Raw genomic sequence first — 18,279 nt, forward strand, 5'->3', positions numbered from 1 at the left:
ACTCCAAGGGTGGGCAATGGGTCCTCAGCCTGGCCAATCAGAGCACTTGTATTTCCTTGACCACAGTGATTGGTTTAGGGGTGGTCAGGTGACTGAAACCAGGCCAATGAAACTGTATCCTGTGGGTCTAGATGCAGCTGTTGGAAGAGGAGCTCTCTTTTTCTCCTGGGGTTGCTGAGTGGCTGAATGTGAGCCTGGACCTTCTGGTGGTCACCTTTGCTGCCACTTGTGGAAAAGCAGATCTGAGCACAGAGACAACACAGAAAGAGCACTGTGATGTCATAGAAGGGGATAGTTTTTTTTCTTGACAACTTTTTTTGAGAATTTTTTTTTTAAAGAAAAAATTTGAGAGGCATTTATTTTTGAAGTCTTGTGGAAGCCGTGTGGGTTGGATGCCTTTCACTTGTGCTCAAAGGAGGCCAGTGAACTAATTGAGGACAGAGCTGAGCTCAGAGCCTATACTTCTTGGGCTGAGTTCATCTGTTCTTCACTACACACAGGCTCTTCCCTGATTTAATGTCTGTCTGTTTCCTGATTTGTGGTCTAGTGAGAGGTGCTGTTGTCACATGTGTCAGAAATCACCACCTATGGTGGGGGGGCCTGGGTTGTGGCTCTGGGTAGAGTGCTTGCCTAGCATGTGTGAGGCACTGGGTTCAATTCTCAGCATTAAATATGCACACACACACATATAAAATTAAGGCCCATCGGCAACTAAAAAAATATTGGAAAAAATAAAGAAAAAGAAATCTCCACCTATGCTGAGAGATCTCCGTCCACATCAGCCAAGTATTTATTTGGGCAAACATTCTTTGCACGGATCCAATCTTGCTCACTTTTGTCAGACTTGCACAATACTTTCAAAATGAAATTTTACAGCAGAAGGTGTTTGGGAATCAGAGGTGGCATGGGAAGTGTGGGCCTTTGTAGGATATTAGAAGAATTACTATGTGGGTCTCACTTAGTGACTGATACGCAGCTAGTCAGAAGCCAGGAAACATGGCTAGGCTGTCTCTTTTTTCTTTTTTGCCATATTCTGTGTCATCGAATATGACCAAAAATATACAACAATGGTAGTATGGTAGTTGTAGATTTGGGCAGGAATATAAGAAATCTAATTTTCTTAAGAAAGTTAACTTAATGTTCTTAAGTGACACTTATTGTGGACTTCTAGCATGCAAAGTGATGCAGAGAAAAGTGGGTGAAATTAGAACATATGTAACAGTCAGGTTAGGCTAGATTTCACTGCAGTAACAAATAATCCCTAAATCTTGGAAGCTTTTGATCACAAAGATTTGCTACCCACTCATTCCCCATGTTCACTGCAGGTGAGCAATGGATTGGTACCCAGGCTGATAGAGTAGCAAGTATCTTCAGTGTGGTCAGTCAGCATCCTAGACAGGATATGAGCAGTTGAATGGTAGGTATCACTTTTATTCATAACTCAGGAGCCAGAGCTAGGCCACACCCAACCATGAGGTGGGGGAACCAGAAAGTACAAAGTCAGGAAATATTTGGTAAGCAGCATTCATGAGATCCAGGGCAGGTAAGTTAGAACTTTGACAGAGAGTGGAAAAAAATGTCAAGGGGGAATAAAAAGAGCACCAATCCTATGGAGGTGGGAAGAGAGGTGGGGAGAGAAAGAACAGGCTCCACTGTCCTCTGAATGTGTCGCTCCATATGCTGTAACAGAGCCACCATTTGTTGGCATGTGTACTATGTACCAGGTGAGCTCCTGTGCTGAGCTCTGGGATCAGTTATTTAGGAGGTTAATTACAGAAATGCCTTCTGATCAACAAGCAAAGGTGGTGATGGCGGAAGGCTAAAGGGGAACTCACAGAACTAGAAGGAAAGCAGAGGAACCAGTCTTCCAGTGGAAATCAGATCAGTTAAGGCTCTCAGTAGCAGGACCAAACCACACCTCTAGCCCTGTCTCCTGTCTTGATGCCACACAGTTGCAGATTTGCTGCAAAGAGGCTACAGCAAGGCTTGGGTTTGGGTGCACCACTGGCAAGAGGAGCCAGGGTTCCTCACTAAGACCGAATGTCTGTGGCACTGACTCCTCAGTCAGTGGTGCTTCTAGGAGAATGGTGGTGAATGACGATTGCTCAGGCAAAGATGCTTGTAACAGCACTTTAACCCAGATGGACTCACAACAGCACTTTAAACCCAAAGCCATTCTCAAGAGGGGTTCTCACGTGGGCATCTCTACCTCCACGTTCTCCAGCTGAGCCTCAGAACCTAAGGAACATCCCACCTTCGCCCTGCTGGTCTCAGTCTGTGCAGGCTGCTATAACAAAACACCTTTGATAAATGAGGTATCTTATAAGAAACAGACATTTATCTTTCATGGTTCTGGAGTCTGGGAAGTCTAAGATTAAGGTGCTGGTGGATTCAGTGAAAAGTGAGGGCCCATAGATGCTCCTTCTAGTTGTGTCCTCACTTTCTGGAAGGGGCAAGCCAGCTCTGTGGAGTCTCATTTATCAGGGCTCTCAGCCTAGTCCCAGGGGCTCTTTTCTCATGACCTAGTCACCTCCCCAAAGCCCCCACTTCCTTACCTAATCCTCAAGGTGATGGCATGAGTTGGTGAGTCAGAAGCTGACTGTGGGACTTGAGAGACAGTACTTTGGTCATTGTTATCTGCTGTCTCATGCAAATATGGTGGCCTTCTTATTGCCAGTTTTATTGGCATTAAAATGAGAAGAGGGCTGGGGATATAGCTCAGTGGGTAGACAGCTTGCCCCACATGCACAAGGCCCTGGGTTCAATCCCCAATACCATTAAAAGAAAAAAAAGAGGAGAAGGAATTTGAAGTTGCTAATCACTAATCACATGTGCACTGTGTTGGGAGAGCACTTTCTAGTCACGTGTGTGACCCCCTTGGTCTCTCACTCATCCCAGTTGCCAGATGAAGACATGACTGGGAGCTGGTAGAGGTGGGCCCAGGTAGAGGTGGGCCAGGTAGAGGTGGGCCCAGGGTACCCGCGGTCCTATTTTCTGTAGTGACGTTGGAGGTGACGACCTGGCTGGGGCTGCCCTGTCAGGTGTGGGACTCAGGCTGCTGCTCTGAAGTGTGGGGTTGGCAGACTATGGTCAGCGTGGAGCTGGAGGGAGGGATAGCGGATGGAAATGACCAGGTGCATGGGACGTACGGGGACTCTGCTGCAGAGCGGGCTTTGCTAGCCTCCCCTGGTGGCTCTGAGAGCTCTCTCTTCTTGTGTCGGAGCTGTAGGTGATGCAGGTGTCTAGGGCTTGTGGTGTTCATAGAACTGGGGAAGCACGACCTCAAGAAAGCAAGCCCAGCTTCCTGCCAGTCCCGACAGAGAGGGCCTTACCAAAACTTCACCTGTGAAACGGAAATCTGAAAACCCACTGGGCATGTATGTGGAGATGAGTTAAAAGACTGGAAGGGCCCTGGGCACTGAAGCTTCCCTGGGCTTGCCCTCTGCTTTCTGCTGGACGTGGCCAGCTGCCCCTAATTCTCCAAAGCTTGGAGGCATGGCATGGCCTGGTGGTTGGGGTTGACCAGATGTCTCTGGTGTCTCATGGTGGGGCTCAAACCCCAGTTCCACCACCCGGGCTCTGTGACTCTGCGTGAGTTATTATTTACTTCTCTGAGGCTGATGATTCCCCACCAGTCAAACTAAGTGAGCATCAAAACTGTGCTCGGCGCATAGGAGATGTTCAGAGAAGACAGTGAATAAAGGTACCCAGCCATGGAGCAGAGGAGCCAGCTGCAGGCAGGGAGCAGAGCCCAGGTTCTGCATGAAGCTCCCTGCCGCCTGCGCCTCTCGGAGGTGCTGCCTGGCAGAAGGCAGAGCGGGTGGCTCACTCCACCTCCAGTGGACTGCTGACCTTCAGCGAGGAGAAAGCAGGATCCATAGTTCCGAGCTTTACCTGGAACTCGCCTGGCCTTGCGTGGTCCCCTCTGCCGCACCCGCAGGGCGCTCCGTGGGCTTTGGAGCAGCGCTGGAGGGAGCAGTGTTCTGTATCACGCATGCGCACTTACGGGGAATCCTCCCAGGATATCCTCCTGCTGGGTCCTGGTGCAAACTGACTGGAGTCCCAAGATGCACGATCTCACGTGACAGGAGTCCAGAGGAGGCGTGGCCTTGCCTGTGTGGTGCGGGGGTCCTGTCTGACCTCTGGGCTCTCTGGGTTTATCCTGCACGATGTGTAGACTCCATGCCAGGCCGCCTCCCTCCACTGTGACATGCGGCAGCCCGCAGCCAACAGGCATGTCAGCACGTGACCAGTGACAGAGGAGCCGACTCCTCATGCCCGTCGGGCCAGCTCGGGCTACTCACCCACCAGAGATCTAGGGACGGTTGCTGGGCAACGCTAAGTGCTGATTGGCTCAAGTCCTGGGCCAATCACTGAGCGTCTCTTAGGCCAGTCATACCTGCTGCGTGGTGGGGTGAGTGCAGGGTCTGGGGGACTGGCTTCCTAGGGGACGGAGAGCCGAGGCCTGGGTGCTGGGTGCCTAGACAGCAGTGCCCTCTGTGGCCTGTGAGGATGGGCAAGGGCAGGGCGGCACGGTGAGAAAATGCCATAGTAACCTATAGGATCCGAGAAAAAAGAGATCTTAAAATATCAACTCTAGTTAAACTCTGAAAACTCTCATAACCATTGTGAGGTCATCAGAGTTCAAGAACAAAGTGCCTCAGCAGGTTCCACAGCAGGAGCCACAGCAGGCGCCACAGCAGGAGCCGTAACTTGGTGCTTTCCCCACATCATGTAATTTGGTCATTTGGTCCTCCCTGTCGAGGTTGGAGTCCTTGTCCCTGCTTATAGATAAGCAGGCTCTGGCTGGTGGGGTGACTGGCTCAAGGTGGCATAGCCAAGAAACAGAGGTTACACTTGTGTTTTGGGTGGGAAAAGCCCCAGGGCCCCAGCCTGAGGACTCAGGAAGCCACTGTCTCCTGTGGATGAGCCCCAGGTGGAGCCTCGCCAAGAGTGTTCCCCACCTCACTGTTGGCAGTGGGGGCTCAGTTTTAGTTTGATGACCTTTAGCAGAGAACTCCCAGCGTGGACCCGCACGTGTGCACGCAGCACCTGGGAAGGTGAGAGGAATTAGTTGGATGGTTGAGTTCCTCAGGCTTATTAGGCCTGATATTTCCAAATATAGCCATGTGTGGAGTAACCACAGGGTGTGTTCTGAGAAATGTGCCCACGGGCTGTTTCATGGAGTGTATTTACACAAACCTAGTGGCACAGGTTGGTCACCTGACAGGACCTCATTGCCAATGCCATCAAGGGACTTGATCCATAGATGTGAGATGCCTGAGGCTGCTGCTGGCCTGTACAAGTCACAGTTTGATGGCTTTTTCTTCTCTTTTAAAAGCAGAATCACACTCCAAAATAATGAAACAAAGTATAGTCCAGTGACCCCACAGCTGTTTACTGTATCATTGTCAAGTTCATGTGCTGGGCCTAATTGTATGTGCTGAGCTTCCTGCACAAGCACACAAGGAGTGTGCTGGGCTGTGATGTCACCAGGCCCCAGGAATCTCAGCTCCATCACCACCATATGGGACCCCTCCTCTCTGGTCTGGCGTTGCTGACTTGTCCCTCGGCATGGAATGGCTGTTACTGCCTCTGCTCCTTACCGAAGAGTTGGAACCAGGCCACCCCTGATCCCTGCTGAGGCGTGACTGGATTGTCCCCCTGCCAGATGACAGCAGGAGGCTGGTGACTGGGGACTCTGCAGGCTGACAGGAAGTTAGAAGAGAGCCAAGCATCTGGGAGGAGTGAAGGCCAGAGTGAGTGTATGGGGGGATTGGAAGACGGGAACTTTCCCAGGGGCGGGATTCCCAAGTTTCAGGCATTCATATAGAATTGCTTACAATTCGTGCCATATGGATGTCTTCCTTGTACTAATATTTGATATGTTTCTTTAAATTTACTATCAGGGAAATAAGTTATTGCACCTCATTTCACTTCCATAAGAGAGAAAAAAATCATTTACTGTAGAAAGAATAAATAAAACCAATAAAAAAGTAAAAGTAGACCACCTAAGATATTCCCATTTGCTCTGCCTATCAGAACTTCTTTTAGACTTTCCTGTGCCTGCAGATTTCCTGAGAGTCTTATTAAAATGCAGATTCTAATTCAGTCCTGTTTGGGATGGAATATAAAAATTTTCACTTTCAAGCAACAAATGGGTCCTTGAAATTCAGCAGACAGAGTCCTGTGCTGGGGGACCCTGAGACCTGCTCATTACACCCCTGTGTCCTTGTCCCCTCCTGTATTCCCACCTGCTTGTCATTGGTGCTCTTTTTATTCCTCCATCAACGACAAGGCCAGAACTTATCTACCATGGGTCTTCTGAGTGCTGCTCCCCAAATGCTTCCAGGCCCCTGCCAGCTTCTTCAAACACTTGGTAGTATCATACTTTGTGATCCCCTTAGAACTGTGGAGTGAAGGTGACAAGCGTCATTTAAATGCACTCGTCCTATCTGAATTGCTGACTGACCACCTTGGAGATGGTGGCTGCTCTGTCGGTCTGGATATCCATCCCTTTCCCACTAACTATAGGCATGTGATGTGAGCAAGAAACAAAACTTTATTGTTAAAAGCCACATGGATTGTTTGTTACTGCAGCAAAACCTAATCTGAGCTGACTGACACACCTTACTTTTGCCACTTTTCCTTGAAGCACTTTATGTTGGAAGCTTGTAAAAAGCATTTGCCAAATTGTTTATTTTTTTTCTCTCCAAATCTTTAATCACTGTGCTGGCACTCTTGTACCATATTTGGCCATGTTCAATGACACGAACTGGAAGAGGAAGACAGCCCAGTGTGGCTCCTTGCTTCTTACTGAGCCGTCCTCTGACCATGAGGATGTACAACATGCTGCAGGAGGCATTGCAGTGGTGTTGAGGAAGATGGGGTTCTTGGGTGTAGACGGATGCCCGTCATTCCAGTGGGGACTCGTTCAGTCCACCTGTGTGGCGCTCACTTTCTGTGCTGGTGCTGGGCTAGTTTTAGGAGCTCCAAGTGTCCTCCAGGAGCCCCGTCTGGTGGGGAAAACGTGGGTGGAAAAGTTAGCAGCCTTAGCTCAGCTCTGCTGAGGTCATGAGCCAGAGTGCCCGGGTGCAGGTTGGCTGCTCACCACCGCTTGCGGGTCACTGGGGTTTTTGTGTTTCCTCCAAACTCATGTGGAAATTTAGTTGCACTGTGATGGTATTGAGAGGTGCTGGTGTCATTATCACAGGAGTCGTTGGTATTGCAGGAGTGAATCCTGACAGGACGGTCCCTGGGCCCATGCTCTTCGCCTCCCACGCGGACTTGCCCTTACCTTCCTGTGGAGGATTACCTGGCATGGAAGCCAACACCACACTCACGGACTCCTCGACCTCCAGGATTCTGAGAAACAAACCTCTTCATAAGAAATCACCCCCGCTGTGGCATTCTGGGATGTCATCAGGACATGAGCTAGGGCAGGTGACACTGGGTCAAGTGCATAAGAGAGAAGGCCTTTGTGGGCCAAAGCCAGCTTGAGAGTCACGCCGTGGGCACTGGGTGTGTTGGTGGGAGAACTCTGGGTTGCCAGCTCCTCAGGTGCGTTGGACGGCAAGGCCTGGAACCAGGTGTGGGCAGATTTGAGGGTGCTCGACAGGTGTCCCCGTGGCACTGCTGAGAGACGGCAGAGAGGCACATTTTCATCAAATATGTAGATAGATCAGGAACCTGATCTAATATGACGTCGGAAGCAATGGCAGGGACAGAAGCGAGGCTTTCTCCAGGGGGAGATCAGCAGCCCCAGGAGCCAGGTGGCCACCAGGCTGGGGCTTGAGGGCAGCAAGGCAGAGGTGGGGCAAAGCCATGGTTCAGGAGGTTGGGTGTGGCACCTGGGGTCACTGCAGAATGGCAGACCCCAGGAGGGAAGGCCTTGTGCTGTAGGGGAGGCGTGGCTGATTTTGTCAGACCAGGGACACCACTTACGGTAAATCCGTTTGCTCAAAGAAATCACACCCTCCTGTCACCGCACACAGTGAACAAGAAGTCCTTTGAAGCAGGTGGAGGTAACACTCTTCCATACCATAAATGCCAGTAAACATGGGAAGGCGTGCTCGGTAGTGACAGAAATGGTAGGTAGCATGTCCTGCGGTGGCAAGATTGAATTCTTGAATTTGTGCAGGACCTGCTGAGGCCTGGGCTGTGTTCCTTCCTACTGGACTCAAACCCGGGTGCATGCAGACTGACATCATCGCAGCCATCTTGCCACCATGAGGGGGCCACTTGTCTGTGAATGGAATCGTGCCACAGTGAGGAGAGCCGAGACCAGCCTGAGAACACCCCTGGAGCCCCTGAGTCAAGCTGTACCTGCGGCTGGTGCCTTCCCGGACTTTTCAGTTACAAGTCTGAGTCGGATTTCCTGTTGTTGATGAGAGTTCTAACCAACGGACGTCAGCTGATGGAGAAGAAAGCTCACGGTGGCCGTCACACCCAGGGTCTGGCCCACACTGCCCTATGTGCACACCTCACCAAACCCTCCCAAAGCCTGTGAGGCAGGGCACTCCTCCTCCCATTTGTAGACAAGGAGACTAGGGTGTACACAGTTCACCAGACTTGCTGAGGGTCATGCAGCCAGGAGTGAGCCCGGCAGCTGGCCCCAAGCCGGTGCCCAGAGCCATGGCCTCTGCAGCATCTTTAGTACAGGGCATGCTGTGTGGTGCTTCCCCTGCAGCAGGACAAGTCTGGCTCTGCACAGCAAGTGGGATCCTGGACATTCCCTGTAGGAGGAAAACCACAGGATGTTTTCCTACAGTTAGAAGGAGGTGATTTCCCACCATGCAGTGTAATGATGTGGGATTAATTTAATTGCCAAAATTAAATGTTGGTTGCTGGGAAGGAGTAAATGGTTCTCCATCACTAGGGGATTTTGCCGACTTGCCCTGAAGTTGGAGGAACAAGACACCTGTTTGTTGGCATTCACGTCCTGCGTGCAGCTTCGTGTAGTATATGCTGACCGGGCTTCCCTATCTGTGCTGTCTGGGAAGGCTTTCCCTTGGAAAGCCACCTTGTCAGGTAGGAGCTGGAGTGCTGAGAGGAGACAGAGGGGCAGAGGGGTCTGCTGGAAAGAGCAGAGAGGCAGGCCTGGGGAAGGGGAGCCCTGGAGGGCAGGGGACTGCCGGGGGTGGCCAGGAAGGAGAAGGGCCTCGCACACGTGGTTAAACTATTGCTCACTTCTATTATGTCCTGAAAAGTGGCGGTGACCAGAGCTGCCTGGATCAGGAAAAAAGGGTGTAATTCCATCTCGGGGCTTCTTGTGGTTCTGTGGTCATGATGTCACCAGAACCCCTGGTGGAATCACAGCTTTAAATTTACAACTTGGTAAGTGGGGAGGCCGGGGGTCCCTCATGCCCAGACGTGGAGGTGCCCCAGGGTCGAGGTTGGGCTGAGAAGTCACTTCTGGAGGCTGACCCCTTTCCCCTCTGCAGGCCAGGAACCTTGGTGAAGCCACTTTTCTCATCTGACCTGCTCCCTCTTCCCATCTCCCCCCTCCCTCCTCATCCCCATGATTTATTTTATAAAAAGCCCAAGTTAACCAGATCCCTCTGGTCTTCCTGCTCATTTAGCTCACAGTTCAAGCCTTTCCATCTCAAAATGCACCCAAGAAACGCTCAGACGAGAGAGAGATGACTTTGGAAGGGAGATCCTCCCGTGAGCTGGGTGGCTCCCTCCGTCTTCTGTTCTGTCCCCACCTTCCCCTTCTACTCCTGCCAAGGTGAGGGAGTGAGGAGCCTGAGGTGGGGCCACTCCAGCAGTCCAGCCCCAGTCCACCCACTGACCCAAGCCTCCTTGAACATGGCGGCCTATCCGCACCCCTGCACTGTTGGTTAGGTTGGTTCCTCAGCCTTGGTTTGGACATCGCCAACACCTAAAGATGTTTTCTGAACAATTTAGTGTGTGCCGGGAGGCCTTGAGCTGGCATCTGGTCCTGTCCTCTGTGCCGGTTCAGGTGGAGGCAGAGAGGTGCTCTGACCACGCCTTCCTACGATGCCAGGCCCAGCTATGTTGGCTGCCTGGGGGACAGCGACAGGGGTATCGTGTCTGGGGGTGAGGTCTGTCCCTGAGTCATAGGGAACAGGACACAAAAGCAAGCTGGACCTACGTACCGACGTCCCCGCCAATGGGCATGATGATGGGTGAAGCCAAAGCAAGAAAGAAACCCAGGATCATGGCTAGAGCCATGTCCCCACGCACCAGGGGACGCCAAGCAGCTGTTCTGCAGCACCGCCTGGGGTGCTGGCTTCCCCGCCCCCCCATCCTCAGAGACAGGGCACCCAGGAGACGTGGGTTCCCTGGGACCTGCGTGTGGTGCTGCCTACCCTGTGCTTGGTGGTGGGCTGGGCCGGGCAGGCTCGGGGGACTGGTGACCCATGTCCAGAGCTGCAGTCCCCAGCTCTCCAGTGCCTCCGCCCTGTGCCACCTCCGTCCACACCTGGGAGACAGAAACCATCTCTAGGGACGACTTGGACTGTTCTCTATGGGGACCCGCTGGGTCCTGGCTTTGCCACTGGCCATCTACCTGGTGCTCCCTGGGCACGGCCCGCAGCAGTGTTTCCCACCGTGGAGGGTTAGTGCTGCCCCTCAGGTCATGCCGTAGAATGTGTAAGTACAGCCACCCCCGGTGTCCACGGGGATTGGCTCCAGGATCCTCTGACAGGAAACTCTGCAGACACTGCAGTCACTGACCCGCGATTGGGACTATGTGCTGCTTTCCCGTGCTCCAGATCCCATCCGGGCTCCTTAGGCATCTGCTACACCTACCTCCCGTGTAAGTGGTGGTTGTGCTGCGTTCCTTAGGGAATAACGATGAGAGAACAGTCTGTGCGTGTTTAGTGAATTAACTAAATCAAAAAATACTCGGGATCCCCAGCTGGTTGAACCTTCCGAGGCAGAACCCACAGGCATGGGTGGCTGCCTGTCCATATATTGTTGTTGACCCATATTTTTCTTTGAATTTTTTCACTGTTCAGTATCAATAAACTTTAAGTGGGATTCTGTGTCGTGATCTCAAATAGAAAAACAGTGACGATTTCTGCTCGCTTATGATGATAAGTGCAGCAAAGGCAAAGTCCCTCTGTGCCTTTTGGCTAAATCCTCCTGCTGGCCAGAGCTGAGCCTGGCTTCTCCCTCTGTGTTCCTGAGCCGTCTGTCACATTAGCCTTCCACTGTGATTCTTCCTAGGAAAAGCAGTTAGAGAATTAAGAGCAATTAATTGGATTTAATATCATTGAGCACTATGTCTGGCCACAACCTAAACCAACACTCATGCCGGGCACTAAGTGCTTTAGCCAGGCCCACTTGCCTCTCCTTACAGTCCTGCGATGCTGTGTAATGGCCATCCCCATTTCACAGGTTAGGACCCAGAGGCACCGAGAAGTCAACCTGGCCACGTTCACATTGCTGGCGAGTAGGGGCAGCATTGCACGCAGCTATATCTGGATGCCTTAATCTTGATCTTGATCTTGAACCCTACACTGTACAGGCTTTTTTGTTTGTGTGTTTAATTAAAAATTTTTGATTGATACAATATATTGTAACTATTTATGGGCACAACGTGATATTTTGACACATGGACATTGTGTAATGAGCAAATCAGGGTAAGGACCCCCTCCTTCACCTTGCACATCTATCATTTCTTTGTGATTAGAATCTCTAGTCTACCGACTTTGAGACACAGTATTGACCCTCCTCACCCCACCACTTAAGAGGGGCAGAAGTCACCTGCTACCCAAGGGGCTCGTAGCCGCCCCTTCCCCCTCCGGCCCCTCTGTCCCCTACTTCTCTGAAACCGGCTTCTGTGGCTCTGGAGGAGAAGGTGCCATGCTTGTCCCCGGTGCCTGGCTTGGGTCACTCAGCAAGTGAGTCGCGCTGTGGAGAGTGGCAGCTCCAGCCTCACGGCTGAGCAGTCTCTGTGGCAGAGCGCTGTCCTTGGTGGACACCTGCGTGGACTCTGAATCGTGGCAGTTGAGCAGTGCTGCAGTGAACCTGGGCTTGCAGAGTTACCGGCTCAGTGTCCATTGGGTGGCCACCTGGGATGTGGTTCTGTTTTCAGTGCCACAGGCTCTTGAGAGGACTGCCCATCTCACCCTGTGGCAATGGCGGCCCCCTGAAAGGCGGTGGAGAGTGGGGTTGGGCCATCTCGGCACAGTGAGTGTGGTGGGGGGAGCTGGGTGGCCTGTGGCTGTCGTGCCACAGTGCCGTGTCTCCTGTGGGCGTGGAGCTGTTGGCACTAGGGCCTAGTGATAAATGCACCCTGGTGGACCTGGTTCTCAGGGAGCTCATGGTCACCAGTGGCCAAGCAGGACTTGTAGGTGGCACTGAATATGCCACAGGAGGAGGCTTCTATTGTGAGAGGAACAGTGTGGGGTGGGAACAGGGTGGGCTAGAGACCGTCTGTAGCCCCTCACAGGTGTGAGGGAGGTGGGTTTGTAGAATGCACCTGGAAAGGAAGAGGGACCCCCGCCCAGGCCCAGAGCAGCTGGGGAAGTGTGCGAGGCCGCAGGGCCTGGGGAGGGGGGGGCCTGGCTGCCACTCAGCACCCAAGGGGAGGGCGGCTGCTTCCCTCCTGCTCTTGCGGCCCCAGGGAAGGCCTGCAGCCCACCTGCCTTCACCAGCTCTCCTCACATCAGGGTTGCAGAATGTGCTCAGGGACCAGGGTGACCTTGGCTCTGCAGAGAGAAGTGGATACTCTGGTCCCTGCCATTCCCTGAAGAACTAAAGATAGCCTTGGTCTCCGTGGCTGGGACTCAGGGGCCAGCTTGCTGGCTGTGCTGCACGTGCTCAGACACCTCTCTCCAGAATAAGCGCACCCTGCAGTCCAAATGAAACCCGCTGGGGCAGTGACTCCTGGTGAGCTGCTAAGGTCCCTGAGTGGGACCGCCACTCTCCATATGAGGAGCTCCCGACCTTCAGAGCAGAGCTGGGGGCTTGTGGTGAGGCTCAGGGTGTGAACATATAGCCGTTGAGATATTTAAAAGATGCAGACACTCTTGGGCAGCTTTGGGTACTGGGTCCCATTTGGGCCTGGGAGGGGAGAGGAAATGGTCCCTATGTCAGCCTTCCACCAAGGGCAGCGCAGGCTCTATCTATGTGGCAAATGAAGGTTTGGGAATCTGTTCAGTGAGCACAGGCCGGTGGGAAATCTGACCATCATGGTGAGCTAGGGAATGTTGGCTGTGCTGCCCGACCTTGCTAGGGTCAGGGTGCTTTTTCTGCCCGCTGCCCCAAGTGAGGAGGTTAGGTCACTAGAGATGCTTTAAGGTCAGTTTAAAATTTTTTTTTGTTTTATTTTAACCAATATATAAAATAGATTTACAGGGTGCCTTTTGATGTTTCCATACATGTGTATATTGTATAATGTTCAAATCAGGGCAAATCTGTCTCCTCAAATGCTTATCATTATTTCTTTGTGGTTAAAACGTTCAACATTCTGTCATCTGGCTTTAAGACAAGTAAGTGTCACATCGTCATCTCTGGAGCTTTGCACCACCTGACCCCAAACCTACTACAGAGACATAGTAATTAAAAAAGCAGGGCCTTGGCATAAAAATGACCCATAGACCAGGGGGACAATGGAGAGAGCCTAGAATGAACCCAACATGGGCAGCAGCCGATCTTCAACAAATGTGCCAAGAAGGTGCTTTGTAGAAGGGGCAGCCTCACCAATAACTGGTGCTGGGAGAACTGGAAATTCCTGCACAGATGGATGAAGCCAGACCCCTGTTTTTCACCACTTACAAAAGCAGACTCCAAATGGATTGAAGACCTGAATGTCAGACCTGAAACTCTGGCCCTGCTAGAAGACAACAGGAGGAAATCTCCAGCACACAGGAACGGGCAAGGTTTTTAGACTAAGAGCCCCAAAGTGGAGGGAACAAAAGTAAAGGTAGACAAATTGGTTTACATCAAAACCCAATTCTTCTTTACTTTCAGATTTTTAAGTTCCACGATTTTCTTGGAAATGAAGTAGAGATTTGCTAAAGTTGTTTGCTCTATGTACTAGGCCAGGTTCTCAGGTTGTAAGCAACAGAAACTCTCTGGGAATCTACCGGGCAGAATGTAGGGCACCCTCATAGGAGCAAAAGTGCCCGAGTCTTGAGGATGGGGAGTGGAGCCCACTGGGGAGTGGCAGCGGGAGCTGAGGCCAGTCTCTCAGGGCCCAATGCCAAGGAGTCAGTGCCATCCTGTTTAGCTGTGGACCACTCTGCCCGGCGAGGCTCCTGTGTGGAGAGGGTCTGGCGGGCCTGGCCTGGATGCGAGGAGCACAGGGTCCCTGGATGGACAGGCTGTTGACCGTGGGGGAGGGCAGAGCCAAAGCTCAAGGACAAGGTCTTATTGCTTAAAAAAAAAGATGAGCTAAATTGACATTTAATTTTAATTCTTAATTGACCACAGGACTTGGAGGTGGCACTTGCAGAGGGGACAAGGTGGACCAGCAGTTGTCTTTTCAGCCTGATCCTACAAGATTGGCTCAGCATTCCAGTTGCCTGTTCTCCCCTCATGGCTGAGCTGAGCGCTGGGCCTCAGGTGAGGCTGGGATGGGAACACTGGAGCTTGTCGCTTCTGTTTCAATATCATAGTTTTTGGACATGACTTTTGGGCTGTTCTTTTTTTTGAATGGGTTCCTTGGACCAGACAGCAAAGGAAGAGGAGGACCCTTGAGCTCTCAAATGGCTTTATTCTCTTGCCCTCTCAGGTTAAGTGAGCAAGTTCTATCATAAAATTCCCAATAAGTCTGTTCTGTCTGTGCCCTGACATGGGAAACAGCTTCCAGCAACATTTAAAGAGTAATTTCCTAGGGGTCTAGGCCTTCACTAAGACACGTGCGTGTCTGTGTGTAGTTATAGTCAGATAAGCTTAGGATGTATTGCAGACCACAGCCCAGTGGTTATTCATCATGTATGTTAGAATATTAAAGGCCCTGATCGCTCCTGCAGTAGAGAAGTCGGCCTTCTTCCATCTGGTTTGCTATTTCCTGAACACTCTTGACCACCCAACAGTCTTACACACCAACCGTCCCTGCGAGAGGTTACCTTTCACCTTCCTTGGGCCTTGGGTCACGGTTACCTTTTCACATCCTGGCATGTGCACTTTTCCACACAGTGACTTCAGAGCCATATATGTACCATGTTTGAAGATTTGAAGCCCCCTGGGGGCTTCACGCCCACCACCACGTCATTCCGAACCCCTGTGACGAGACTCATTCACTCTGCCAGCCCCCCTTTGGGAGGCAGAAATGTGTGAAGTGTTCTGTGGGCACAGTAGGAGGCAAGGAGATGAATAAGGGAAAAAAAGCCTGGGGCTCACGGGCACATGCTTGCCAGCATGTCACTGAGAAGGCAGAACAAGTGGCCGTGAGCAGATGCCATATGTCAGACCCAGGGCAGGCTGGGCACTCCAAAGCCTGCTGCCCAAGGCTCACGCCCATCAGGCAGCTTCTACCCCATGCTCGCTGCACTCTGCCCTCGAGACGTTGTTTCTCTTCATTCACACAAGGAACCTGAGGCTCCGAGTGGGTGCTTCCTGCTGCCCTGGCACCTCTCAGTGAGAGACAGAGACAGGGTCCCAGGCAGCTCTGTCTGATCGGAGGCCAGCGACTGCTGTGGAATCCCAACTACATTTCCCCACCCCAGGGTCACAGGGTTTCTCAGACTGTCAGACAGTGGAGTGGGCTTTAATGCTTAAATGCATGCTGTGTTAGGAGACCTGGGCTGTGACCTTGGTCATTGATGGATGGAGAGGAGAGGAAGGCAGCTTAACCTTCAGACAAAGTGACTTTATTTTATATATATATATATATATATATATATATATATATATATATATATATATATATATATATAGTTGTAGGTGAACACAATATCTTTATTATTTATATGTGGTGCTGAGGATCGAACCCAGTGCCTCACACAGGTAAGGCGAGTACTGTACCACTGAGCTACAGCCCCAGCCCCCAAAGTTACTTCTAATGGGAACAAGTCACATGCACCCTTCTATGAAGAATAAGACCTTCCAGATAAACCAAGAGACTCTCTATCTGCCATTCTGGTTTCCCCTTCTCTGCACCACAGGTAAACCCCATCCATTGCCAACTTGCCATTTGTTTCTTGGTCCGTGATGTGTTAACCTACGTACAAATACATGTGATATCGGAAGAAACCACATGGAGTGAGTTCCCTTCACTTTCCTTTATTCTCTGAGCACTGTATTTGAAGCTCTTTCTATGCTAGCACACACAGCTACATCATTCTTCTTTATTTCCAACTTTTTGTTTTGAAACAACTTCTTATTTTGAAACAGAAATGTGGCGAGAACTGGCTCAAAGAATCTTTAAGTCCTCTTTCCCTAGAATTCTCATTTTGCCCTCCTTGCCACATCGATGTCTACCTGTATGTAAATGTTTGTGCATATATGATGTGCATACACATACACTTTATATATAATTTGTATATGAATATATAAAATTTAATTTTCTTTTTGGATGATTTGAAAATATGGCATCTGCTATGTCCCTTTACCCCTAATACTTCACTGCATAATTCCTAAGAGTAAGATGTTCTCTTCAATGGCTGTAGTAGCTACCAACTCCTCTAAGTTCAGCAGGGACATGCTACTCTTATCCACCCTAGCTGCTGCAGGCCACTTTGGTCAGCTGACCCAATGAAGCTACTCATGGTATCTGTCCCTCAAACCTGGGACCCAGGCTAGGATCAGATGCTGTGTTTTAGCTGTCTTGTGCTTCTTTGATCTTCTGACCTGGGACACTGTATAGCTTTGGTTGTATAATGTTGGCCCTTTGGAAGGATACAGTGACTTTCAGTAGAACTGGCCTCTTCCATGTGGGCTTTCTGATGTCTCTCGTGATGTGACTGTGGATCAGAGACAAGGTGCTTATTATCTAGGTGATGAGTCTCAGGGCTCCACGTCTGCACCCTCTGTGTGTCCACCTGCCCCTTGCTGGCGATGCAAATATTGGTCACCTGGTCAAGGTGTCATCCTGTCTGTCTACTGTGTAGTTACTGCCTTTAGTTCTTGCAGCTAATGAGCAGTCTGTTGGGAGACACTGGAGACAAGCAGCCTGCCCCTCACCACCTCTCCCCACAGACATAGGGCCCATGGATGACTTGAACCTGGACCAGCCCTCACGGTGGTGACAAGGTGTGGCTTTACAGCTGTGAGATTCTTCTCGTACACCAGCTGGCTTGGTGCTCTGCCATATGCTGAGTTCCTTCTTTTTCCCTGTGTATGAGTCCATTTATTATGATCAGTGGGTCTAATTTTTCAATGGTCTATAGCTTATGCTAGTCCTTCCTTGACATCTGCCAGGCGTGGGTTCCAGGACCCTCACAGATAGCAAACTGCAGATGCTCAAAAGCCACCTATAAATTGGTTTAGCATTTGCACATAACCTATGTTGTACAATTTAAAACATTTCTTGTTTCCTTATAGGACCTAATACAATGTAAATGGTCATTATAATGCATTGTTTTTAGGGACAAGAAAAAGCGGTCTATGCAATCTTTTTTTCTGATTCTTTTCTGTCTGTGCTTAGTTGAATTTGCAGATGGGATGTCTGCACATGTGGAAGGACAACTGGACTATCCTTAGTTATTTGGGTGCTAAATTGCCCTGTTTTGGCCACTGGGGAGCCCCTTCCTGTGTCCTTAAGACGCGCTGCCACTTTTCTTGAGTTCTTCTCCACTCTGGCATTGCAGGGTGTCCAGATCCTCTTGTACCCCTCCTGCCTCAGCCCCGGAACCAGCTGCTTCTCCCAGGAGCCTGGTTCCCTGCAGCAGGAAGAAGCCTAATGGCCCGAGACCGCCAGCCGGTGCACGCCCTGCTCTGGGCTTGGGGTTTGGCTCACTGTATCCCTCCTGCCTACTTCCCTACAGCTCGTCTGTTGCCACGTTGATGATGTTGAGGTGGAGTGGGGTGCCCCTATTTCAAGCACCTCTCGGTGATCACTCTGCCTGGGGAGTGTCTCCAAGGGAGGCTGTTGAGAAGTGGGACTTCAGGGTCACAGGGTGTGTGTGTCTGAGATGTTGCTTGAAGTGCCAGCTGGTTCTCCACAGCAGCCCTGCCAGCGTAGACACCACCAGAGGGGACCTGGGGGTACCCAGCTTTCAGACCCTTTCTATCTGCCCCCCACAGCCCTGGGGGAGGAGTGCTGCTGGGTGCCCTTGTGCTTGTCTTCCTGATGGTGGGAGAGGGTGGCCCTCTCTCCCAGTGCTATGGGGGGCTTGTCTTCTCACTGGTGTGAGGGGC

At 51.1% G+C, this 18,279-nt stretch overlaps 1 long non-coding RNA gene across 4 annotated transcripts in view; it reads left to right on the top strand.

Moving 5' to 3' along the window:
* LOC124077142 (uncharacterized) overlaps positions 1-18,279 on the top strand; it is a 78,244-nt gene that overhangs the window by 36,196 nt on the left and 23,769 nt on the right. For all 4 annotated transcript variants that reach the window (XR_009224636.1, XR_006846549.2, XR_009224635.1 and 1 more), the window contains one exon: positions 14,410-14,541. This is a non-coding gene — a long non-coding RNA (uncharacterized LOC124077142). The remainder of the gene's footprint in view (positions 1-14,409; positions 14,542-18,279) is intronic.

This window comes from Marmota monax, unplaced genomic scaffold (assembly GCF_021218885.2).
Source record: "Marmota monax isolate L192 unplaced genomic scaffold, Marmota_monax_Labrador192_F-V1.1 WCK01_AAM20220418_F8-fsc00084, whole genome shotgun sequence".
Lineage (NCBI taxonomy): Eukaryota > Metazoa > Chordata > Mammalia > Rodentia > Sciuridae > Marmota > Marmota monax.